An 11,808-nucleotide genomic window follows, 5' to 3' on the forward strand; every position below is an offset into this window, starting at 1 on the left:
CGATCCTCCTGTCTCAGCCTCCTGAATGCTGGATTACACGTGGGCACCACCACGTCCAGCTAAGCATTTTATTTTTATGAAAATACATTAGAATCTTTGGTCATTTTGTAGTCTAGTCTTGGCTGAAGGAAATTAGTATGGGTTGGGGGAGTTATTTACACAGTTTTAGAGGGCGCTGGGCCCGGGAGACATCTGGCAGAGGACCAGCAAACCGGCTGGCCCAGGCGCAGCTCCTCGGGAGCCAGCTTCGCTGCCCGCCGCTGGCCCGGAGCGCTAGGTCCCTGCGACACCGAAAGCGAGCAGCCGCTCCGCCGTCCGGTCCAGTGCTCCAGGCGGGCGGGGGGCGCTGCGAGAGGACCCTGGGAAGGCGGGGAAGGCTCTCGGGCAGCCCCGCGTCCCCGCCCTGCCCTCCGGCCGCGCATTCCTCCCTCCCACCGGCGCCGCGAGTCACGGCGAAGCCGCCCTGATTCAGCCCGGCCGCCCCTGCCCCGAGGCCTGCGAGGAGCCCCGGCGGGGCCCGCGCCTCGCCCGTGCTCGCAGCCAGCCGGGCGGCGCCTCCCCGCTCCGCAGAGCCCCGTGCCGGGGCGCGTCCGCTTTCCTTCCTTTCCTTCTGACCCCTTGGCCCCGTTCACATTTTAGAGGTGCGGGGATCAATTCCAAGACCTGGCGCAGGCTAGGCAAGTGCACTGCCGCGGAGCCGCAAGCCCCAGCCCTGATGGTACACTTTTAAAAAAAAAAAAAAAATACATTTTTTTAAAAGGCAACCTTCCAGACGTTAAATAGGAGGTTAAGGAGACTGAATTGCTGCGATTGAGTTAGCTAGTAAGATGCACGCGTTAATAGATATCCGCTGAGTGGCCAGTGCATACTGATGTGGGCCTTAGGAAACAGACAAGCCAAACTTAGATTCTTATCTAAGAACGTTCTGTAACTTAGATTCTTAGAAAGAATATCAGGAATCGCTTGACCATCAATAAAGCACACACAAATGAAGTTTCCTTCTCCTGATATATTATGAGCTTCTTTAAATTGATGGAGTTAGTCTACTTTAATGTCTTGTTTTTGTCTTGCCTTAGTTTGGATTTACCCAGGGCCCTGGCCCTGAGCTACAGCGCTTTCTTCTTTTTTGAGGCAGGGTCTCCTTAAAGTTTCCCGAAGTGGGCCCAGATGTTCATCCCCTCCTGCTTTCGGCTGCCAGAGTGCTGAGATTACAGGTGTGCGCCTCCCTGCCCAGCTGGTCTTCATATTTTAATATCTAAAAGAGCAACATTCCAACCAAGTAAATAGCTAAAGACTGTGGCATCCTAGCGAATAGGAAAGTGAATTATGTTAATTTCACTCTTGCAAAGTGTAACAGACAAAAGTCCTTCAAAGAACATCTCATTTTTCTCAATGAACTATTAAGAAAAAAAAGAGTTTGTGCTTATATTGTTTGATCAATTATGCATTTCTGTATTTTGTAATCCAAGCAACTAATTTGAGTACAACAATACACAGTATATTAAGCATTGCTAACCTATTATCTTGTTTTGAAATTCTGTACTATTTTTTCTCTCTCGTTAAAACAAACCACAAAGCTGTGTCAGCCAAGTCTGTGATTGAAAATCAAAATCAATGGACTGTCAACTCCACCTTTCTTTTTCTCTAATACTAACCTAAACATACTGATTTATGAATTTAATATTACAGCCATAAGTGATTGAGTACCACATGCCAAGCACTACGATGAGATGCTTTTTTTTTTATACTTTATGCTATAAAGCTTTATTTACATAGTTCTTCAAAATATATTTCAGTTGCTCACCCACTCTTCCAAATGAGAATGTTATAAAATAGATTAGCTTTTCAGGAAAGCATAAAACAGAGAAAAGAGTTCTACAATTTAATATATATAGTGCCATTAGTGGTTATATTCACAGTTTTTGTTTTTTAGGATAATTATTGCCTTTTTTGCTGATAATACTTTTGATGTCATTTGTATTGACTCCTTTCTCATTGATGCCTATTAGTCTCACATTACTCATCTTTGCATCATCTTGCAGGTGATGGATTATTCTTTCCTGCATCCTCGTTTTTAAGAGATCCTTTCTTACCTTTTCACTAGCTGCACCAGTATCTTCAACATCTGAAACTCTGTCTTCACTTTCACTTAAATGGTTTTGCAAGCTTGTGATTGAGATTTTAATTTCCTCTATATCTCTTTGACTCTGCTTCATGCGATCTATTTCTTTCCTGTATTGCTCATTCAAGGAATCTGTCATTTTTCTAATCTCCTCTATTCTTTTAAATCAGTGTCTTCTTTAGAAGCAGTTATAAATTCTTTTACTGCAGTGTTTTTTTCATATTGGGTTTCTCCCTATGTTTCTGTAGTTGCTTCTTTACTTCAGATGCTATGAGTTCTGAGAATTCTTTTTTTATTTCAGAAAAGAATTGCACTCTGAGTTCCTCTATAACTTTCTGCTGTTGCTTATTTACTATCAACACTATTAATTCATGCATTTGAGCCGAGCTAGTGTCCTCTGCACTTGTTCTGGGTGGGCATTGGGTTTCCTCCATATGTTTCTGCATTTGATTCTTTACTGCAGATGTTATTATTTCAGGGATTTCTTTTTTTATTTCCAAAATCTGAGTTCCTCTATACCTTTCTGCAGCTGTTTCTTTATTTCAGAAGCCATTGATTCATTGCTTTCAGCTGTGTGATTCCCAATTTGTTCTGTGTTAGTGTCCTCTGCACTTGTTATGGGTGGGCTTGGGTTCTGAGGTTGTATTTTGTTCCTTCTCATCATTTTGTGTAGCACTGTCTTCTGACCTCTGTTGTAGATCTTTGTTGCAGTTATAGCCTTCGCACGTACTGAAGTTCAGGTGCAGATCTACAAAGTTTGGATTTATCCAGCTGTGCCTGGCTTGGGTCTAGCTGCTGTGCTCAGCTCCTTCCTGATGCTGCCCTTGGAGGTGAACCTGTTGTGCCCCTCTGGCAGGATTTTCTGCTCCTGGACTAGCTGGGTGGTTCTATCCTCTACACTTTCTGCAGGGATTGCTGCTGCAGGGTTTCACTCCAGGCCTGTATGCCAGACCTGAGCTGAGCCTGGAGGGGACAAGGTGGAGTAGCAGGGAGAGGCAGCTGTCCCACACACTCACCGGGCCTGGGCTAGGACTGGGTCTGGGGGTTCCCGGAATGCAGCAGAAATTCCTACTCAGTGGGCAGGGTGGGGGAGGTGCTGCGGAGTGGTGGGGGGTGTTTCAAGGGGCTGTAAGAGGGTCTCACCCACGTTGTGCCTGGGCTGGGACCAGTAGTAGGTCCCGCCGGCGCAGGGTAGCCGGAAGCTCTCCCCTGATAATACTTTTGAATGAAGTTGTTTTCAGGAGTAGATTTCCACAGAGACTGGAGAGTATAGCAGTCTTACATATAGATTTAGGAGTACCTGTGCATCATTTTTTTCAGAAGTCTTGGATGATGAAGAATCATGACTTTGATCACTACTGATCATATAAAGTTTTAGCAACTTTTAAGATGGAGTTAGGAGAATTCAGACCCACCAGCTGGCCCCAAATATTTCATTTCATGAGTGGTTCCCTTAGCCATTTGGTTACCTGGATAAGTTTGAATTTGAACATATGGGTGTGCCAGGAGCTCAGGAACAAAGATCCTCTGTTTAAGGTCCCTCATTAAACAACATTTTAAAAATCATGAAGATCTTTCTCTAGAATATCAGGGAATTCAATTTCATGATTAGGGTCACTTATAGCATGGAACTTAGAAATCTGATTCACGGTATGCTGAAACGTGTTTTCCGGAAGTCAAACAGTGCAAAACGCATCCTAAGGACCTAACACCTCTTTAGGGCTTCTCTTGGACTTGGGTTTCCCACTTTCTCTTTAGGAAGACATTGCTCAGATTGCTTCTGGTGGCATGTAATTAACTGGGCCAAGCTGAGAATCCATAGTGCTTGTTGCACCAGGTTGCATTTGATTTTCAATGCAAAAATCAATGCGCTTCAGCATTCCATCAACTATTAGGAAGTTAGCAGGCTTCAGACCACTATGAGAAATGCCATGTTGATGGATTGTGTGTGCTGCACTAACTCTTATGTTCCTATGTATTGATTGACTTTTTCTTCTTAAACCAATCGTTAAGATCAATCACCAGACGTGGTGGCAGACACCTATAATCCCAGCACTCTGGAGGCTGAGGCAGGAGGCTCAATGTGAATTTGAGACCAGCCTGGGCTACCAAGTGAGCTCAAGGCCAGCCTAAACTGCATAGTGAGACTCTGTCTCAAAAAGACAAAAAAGAAATAAAATAAAAAATCAATATTTCCACATTCTGTTACCATGTAGATGTGCTGGTTTGTTATTTCATAATTATAAGCTAGATGATCTTATTGTTGTATTGTAGTTTATTCAAGGAAGCTGTTTCATTCTGATAATTTTCAATAGTTTGGTTATCTGCTTCTTCTAAGTTCATGTATTTTATAGCATATATCTGTTTCTTTTCATTCAAGACCTAAAATGCCTTACTTGAACCTCCACTACCTGTCTGCTTTTATGTAGAGCAAATTTTCCCTTTCACTGAAATGCACGCAGTTGAGGATGTTGCAATCTGTAGGTTCTGCCGAGGAGCAGCAGGAACTTGCTGCTGCTGCTAGCAGTGGGCGATCGGGGATGGTGGGCACACACACTGGGCACAGTCCTCCAGCTACTGAGGTTCTAAACCAGCTCGTGTCATCACCCAGGGAATTGCTATCTGGTGTCTGACAAACGGATTTTAACCCAGTTTGTTTAGGCACTGATAAGGATGGCGACTGCTTTGAAACTGAAAAACAGGTTGCTCAACAGTGGTGTTTTCTGCTCTGTATCAACCTCTGGGTTTATTTTTGCAGTATGCCAGTGATTTGAAAGTGCAGTGGGATTCTGGTTTAGATATTCTGACTTTTCCTTAGATTGCTACTGTTTCTGGGTGCTTTCTGGTACCTTTGGTTCTCAATGCTCCTTAGTTTCTTTTAAGTTAGTAGACTTGATTCTCCTGTATTCTTCAGAGTTACTGAATCAATATTAAGTTCAAAAACTCCTTTCATCTGACACCAGAGGTTCCTTAGAATGTATTTTTTTTTTTAATATACTTAGTGCAGGGTCTACTGGGTCTCACTACACAGATTGGACTCATAGTGATCCTCTTTTTTCAGCTTCCCAAGCACTGGGATTACAGATGTGCACCACCAAGCCCAGTCTCAGCAGTGAGCAGCACTGCACACCAGGGATTGAACCCCTGGCCCCTGTGTCTGCCTAAGCAGGTGCATTAGTCCACTGAGCTATCTAGCCAGCCCTAGAATGGATAATTTTAACACTTTAAATTTCTTGATTCACATGAATTATTTCCATGTGGTTCAGATGCAGGGATAATCCATTTCAACATTCTGATCCAGAGATCTGCCTTTTGTAAAACTTGGCATAACTGACCCGTTTGCCTTCACTTGGCAGTCTGGACAACTTTGAAGGTTAACTGGGACACTTCCAAATGGGCAAGACCATTTAGTTGTGTTAGCTGGCTCCAAGGGACTTCAAAGAGCTACCTCTGCACTTTGTCAGGCCCCATTCCTCCCATATAAAAACCTGGCTTTTGTGCCTGGCCCTCCAGAATCACGGCTGATGCCTCTATTTTGGAAAGGTCCACGTGAGCTGGAGAAGGATTGGGGGCAGTTAATATTGTAGATGCTGATAGACTCTTCTTTCCCACCTCTGAAAGCAGCTGCCTTGGGGAGCTTTAATGATGCAGGGTAATTTACACTATTTCTAGGGATACTGCTCCGCTACTCACAGCTTTACAGAGAAGTTGTTTGCTTGTTTTGAAATCACCTTAAGACAGCTCCAATTGTGTGAAGAACACATGCACAAAAGCTAGTTTCTTGCCCTCTGCTCTGGCCATTTGAGAGTAGTCACCTGCGTCATTTGACTCTTGAGTAGTTTTTGTTGTTGTTGTTGTTGTTGTTCTTGTATTTTAGGGAAGGGTCTCAGTTGCCGACTCGGCATGGGGGGGGCAGCACGGCAGGCCCGGGGATCGAACCTCTGGCCCCTGCACTTGAGTAGCTTTTAATTCAGCAAATCTCACTTGAACTTGAGCAAAGCTCTCATGTTGGCCATATTTATCAGGAGGAAGTGCTTCAATTGCTTGACTATAATGACCAACTAGTTTATTTAAAAGAGTATGAGTTGGGAGCCACCGTTTTTTCTCTAGTTTGAGTAAGAAATTCAACCAGTCCACCTGGTTGCTCGCCATCACCATAATTTGATTAACAGCTCCCAAGTTATCTGTTGTAGGGCAGAGACTGTATTCAAGCTTAGCTCATCAGCGAGATCTTCATTTTTAAATTTATCTGTAATATCCCTCACTTTGTTCATTACGGAATCAATTGTCAGTGCTCTGCCACTTAAATCCTCAGCCTCCGTTTCTAAGTTGCAACTGGCCTCCATCGCTGAGCTAGAGAGTAGAAAACCGGACCACTAGGATGCATTTTTAGTGTAATCTTTATCATAAGCCTCAGAGGTGAAACTTGTTTCCTCCGTTTTACATCTGTGATAAAGTACAGAGAGGTTAAGTAACATGTCCAGGAAAGGCCAGCGCCCAAACCAAGCTGAAAGCAGCCCGTCTGCTCCCCAGAGCTTGCTTATTAACCAGTCAGCAGCAGTGCCTCCCGGGACCTCGGGGACGGCCCTGGGTTACAGGTGGGAAAGGCAGCAGGAGACCACTGCCCAGCTCTGGCGTCACACACCTCCTTGGCCTTTGTGCTGGCCCTGCTGTTGCCTAGTCAGTAGCAGCCACCTCACTGACTCATGCTGCGGACTGCAGAGGAACCTATGCTAAACCAGTTCCTGTCCTGTGGCTCTCAATTCATGTCAATGAAAATGGCAAAGATGACAGTGATGGTGACTGCACAGGAACGAGCAGTTGGCTTTGCTGTGAACTCTCTTCTTATTTCAGTGCCTCAACTTCTGAAGTTTGTTTTCTGCTCTTTAATTCACTGCCCCAAATTCCGAAGTAAGTTTGAGTTTGTAAGTTCCTCAAGAATGATGAGAAGGGGGCTGGTGAGATAGCTCAGGGGTCTAAAGCGCCTGCTTAGGCAAGTTTAGGCAACCGCAGGGACCGTAGTTCCATCCCCAGTAGCACATGCTGTGCCAGCTCTGCCCAGGCTGAAAAGGAGACCAAAAAAAAAAAAAAAAATTATGAGAAGTTGTCACTGGAGTGCTGTCACAACCATGGACAGATAAGGAGGTGACAGTTGCACAGGCTTGGAACCACCAGGACAAGATGGACCTCTGTTTCCACACCTAACCTCATCAAATGGTACCTCGGGGTGTCAAGGGCATAAGATGGGGTTTTGCTGTCCCTCCCTCCTTTCTTTCCTTCCTTCTTCATTATTTCCAAAATACCATAGACCAGTTCTTTTGCAAAATACAATGAAAGCATCTTATCAACATTAAACTGTTAGAGATTTTCTTAAATGCCACTGTGAATTTCTGTTCTGGTTTCATTAAGGACTGCTAACTACTAGCCCAAATAATGTAGGTAGACTGTTCAGTGCATCATTGCTTGGGACATTGTGACCCTGGAAGAATTAGGAACTACTTAGGAGGCCTACACCAGATGCGTGCACAGAAAGGCTGGCGCAGAACTGGAAGAGGTAGATAGGTGGGTGGGTACCTCAGGTACAGAGTTGAGTCTCGTCTGGGCTTGTGTTGTCCCTACCCTGTACCACTTTGGCTCATCAGTGCATGGGGAGACATATCCCAGAACTCCAGGGTCTCACTGTGCTATTTTTGTCATTGCTTAGGTATTTGTCTGGTGCTCAGACATCCCACGTGTGTACTTCAACACAGAACTGCCAGAGGCCCTCTAGGATGCATTGTAAGGGGTGAGTGGCAAGACTGGCCCAAGTTGAGAGCCGTGCCAGTTCTGGACTCGCAGCCTGCTGTTCTGTTTTGCCCCAGCGTGGGTGACCCTGGACCACCACTAATAATAAGCAACATAGGCATGCACTGCCCCACTCAAGGAAGGCCGCTGTGTACGTGGTCAAGATGTCCACGGGGCTCCAAATGGTAACTGTCCCTGCCATTCTCAGTCATTAAGTTGGGAAAATGCCACTTCAGTGCCCTGCTTATTAACAGTGCTATTAGCCATAGAAAGAATTATCTGTCTTCGTAGCCTGCACACTGGTGAGACCCCCAGAATGGGATGCTGCCTCATGAAGATGCTTGTAGGCACTGCTGGGGCTCACCCACAGGCTCCTGGACCATGTAACCATCGGGCCACGCACAGACAGGAGGCATCCTTGGCTCTTGAAATCTCACGGGCTCTGGCACAAGTCCCAGTGGCAGCACCAGCAGGACACAACAAGCAAGGTCAGATGGGGCTGAGTTGTACCTGACAACTCTCACCCTGAGAGAGAGCGAGAGGAGGCCTCGTGAACGTGGTACCCGAGGTGTGCTGACAACGCAGAGCAAGCGCGTCTGAGTCCACACTCCACCAAAGTTAAGCTCATGTCAGTGTATCCAGTATCAAGTGTTAAAACTTTGCATCCCCAGCACTGCAAAAAACAAAGAAAATACAGAACCTTTTCAGATATTATTTATACCAAATAAAGGCAAATTTGGACCTAAGCATTTTTACTCTTTCAGCCGTGACATGAAGCACTCAAAGCATCAAGAACACAATATCTCTGTCAAGAATGAAGCACCCGGGGCCAGGAGATAGCTCAGTGACCGAAGCACCTGCCTGGCCAGCGCAAGGACCAAAGTCCACAAGGACCTGATTTCAATCCTGGGTACCACATGTCGGGCTTACCACATGCCATTCTGGACGCTGAAACTGGGCACGGTGGCACATGCTTGTAATCCCAGCACTGAGGAGGCTGAGACAGGAGGATCACTATGAGTCCAGGCTGCGGAGCAAGATCCCGTACTAAATAAATAATTTTTTTTTTTAAAAAAGGAATGAAGTACCTAAGAAATATTCCAGATGACATCTCACACTGAAATAACCTGGTGGAGACAAAAGATGTGAGTCAGATAGGTCCAAACTGATCAGTTATGTGAACAGAAAAAAAATCAATGTGCTCACCCAGTGCGCAGTTCTAGAACAATGACAAGTGTGCAGGACTGGTCCTTTCCACGACCTGAGCAGGGAGTGCCTGAGGCACTGGGCATCAGGCCTGTGGGGCAGGACGCACAGAGGACACCAGGTCACTGCCCAAGTGGTGGTGTGGAGCTCAGAGCTCGAAGAAGGAAAACGCCAGCCTGGAGAGCAGCTGTGCCCAGGCTAAGGGGCAGCAAACAAAGCAATGTGAGAAAAAACAATGAGGCGGGCGGGCAGCGGTGGGCTACTGGGCCAGTGGATAGGGAAGGAGACCACTGACAAAACAACAGGAAACAAACTGGAAACACACACACACACACACACACACACACACACACACACACACACGATAACAGCAAAAACAGCAAAGATAATAACCACAAGAGTATGAGCTTTCAGCTGCAAATCTGGGTTTAAATCTTTTTATAAAATGGAGTTGATGATGATTTAATGATGTTAATACAGGAAAAGCTCTTGTAACTTGAGGTCCAGGTTGAAGAAATGAGTTGTTATTATTCACAAAAACAATAAGGAACCTGGTACCACCAAAAAAAGAAAAAAGGAATCAAGAGTGACAGATCGAGGCTGGTTCCCACTCTCAGCGCGACAGCCCCAACCTGCTGATGAGGAAGAGTTACCTTCTGATGTCAGGAAACTGCGCATCGAGGGCAAAACTCACTATAGTGTACGGGAAAAAAGGGATGAATTTGGCAAATGCACAAGGAGTCTCTTTCATTTTATTTCTTTTGTAAATTAGAACAAAATAAATACTCTAAGGATTAATTTCACTGGAAGCCATGCAGTCTCTTAAGGCTTCAGTTATTTGGTAATGTTCCAGTTGCTTTCAATGACACTGTATTCCAGTTTTGCCTTTACACAAGGGAATATCTGTACCGGCCACCTGACCTAATTTTTTCAGTAACCTTGCAGCTGGAGGGAGAAAGGAAACAGAAAGCAGTTACTGCTAAATGCTCTAAGACCGAGAGGACGTAACAGCCACAGGTGATGGAGGGTCGGTCTTTCGCTTGGATATTCAAGCACGCATTTATGTATCCATTCAGGGCTCTGATTTGAACAGAGAAAACTATAAAAAGTAGATTTTTAAAAGAGGAAACTGTGATTATGGATTTGGCATTAGATTCAGTATTAGGGGAAGATGATGCTTGATATTAGCTGTGATGACTATTTGATAGCTGCATAAGAGAATTTCTAAATTTTTAAAGGTTTGAGCTGAAGAATGTTATTAGGAAATACTTCCCAATGATTGGGCTTTGCTTCCAAACATATGAAAAATGAGACAACAATTAGTAGGTGATGCAAAAGTGGCAAAAGCCTGATAGCTTTGAATTTTAAGTCTGGTATAAATCTAGGAAGCTTTATTATACCGTTCTCCCTACTTTATTTACAATGAAGTTAGGGCAGGGTGTACAGGGTGTACAGGGGCTCACTATGTAGATTGAACTCCTAGAGATCCTCCTCTTTTCAGCCTCCCAAGCACTGGGATTACACAGGAGCACCACCACACCTAGTGTCAATTGCAGTCTCAGGATACCCTGGAGGCGGGGCCGACACGGCACACCAGGGATCCAACCCCAACCAATGCGCTCTGCCTAAGCAGGTACTTTAGTCCACTGAGCTATCTGGCTGGCCCTTTCCCTTCTTTAAATACCCTTACCATTTTAAGTGATAAACTAAATAAAATCACTTAAAAAACTAAATAAAATCACTTGATTGTTTTGTCTTTCTTTTTGAGACAGGGTTTCACTACACAGTTCAGGCTGGTCTTGTACTTATGTTGTAACCCAGGCTAGTGTTGAACTCACAGCAATCCTCCTGCCTTGGTCTACCAAGTACAGGGATTAGAAGTGTGCACCATCATGCCCTGTAGGTAATTGATTTTTGTCTCCAAATTTACCAAAACAAAATTCTTGGGTCAGGCCTGGTAACACATACCTATAATTTCATCACTGGGAGAATGAGGCAGGAAGACTGAAAATTCAAGCCCTGTGTGGGGAATGTAGCAATTTAGCAAGAGCCTGCCTCAACAATTAAAATAATAATAAGGCTGGGCATGGTGGCTCACAAGTGTAATCCCAGCACTCAGGAGGCTGAGGCAGGAGAATTGTTGTGAGTTCAAGACCAATCTGGACTACAAAGTGAATTCAAGGCCAGCCTGAACTGATACCTTGTCTCAAAAACACAAAATTATAGTAATAATAATAATGATAATAATTTTTTAAACGGCTGGGAAGTAGCTCAGGGCTAAGGCCCTGGATTTAATCTCTTGTAGCCCTCCCTAAAAAATTCTTGAAAATGAAAACTCAATACATTCATATTTTCTCTCTTGTCTAAGGTGTTAGATCATATCACATCTCTAATATTCTGTCAGAAAACAATATGATATCATGACTTGAATTTGCATACTTACTATGTTAGAATTTCTTTTTTTTTTTTTTTTTCAGAACTGGGGATTGAACTCAGGCCCTTATACTTCCAGGGAAGTGCTTATTCTAGTGAGCCATCTCCCCAGCCCACTATGTTAGAATTTCTACAGTTTTTTATCTGCTTTCTGGAGGTCTCTGAAATCATAAAAAAAAAAAAAATTGCCTTTTACTAAGAAAGGTTATATATTCCAGAAGTTCCACCAAGATTGTAAAAGTATTCATGTCATAAGAATATGC

At 44.4% G+C, this 11,808-nt stretch overlaps 1 pseudogene; it reads right to left on the bottom strand.

The window, feature by feature from the left end:
* Positions 1-3,477: 3,477 nt before the first annotated feature.
* Positions 3,478-6,468, bottom strand: LOC101560140 (annotated as a pseudogene).
* Between the last annotated feature and the right edge of the window lie 5,340 nt (positions 6,469-11,808).

The sequence above is a fragment of the Octodon degus genome, unplaced genomic scaffold (genome assembly GCF_000260255.1).
Source record: "Octodon degus isolate 3935 unplaced genomic scaffold, OctDeg1.0 scaffold00144, whole genome shotgun sequence".
Classification (NCBI taxonomy): Eukaryota; Metazoa; Chordata; class Mammalia; order Rodentia; family Octodontidae; genus Octodon; species Octodon degus.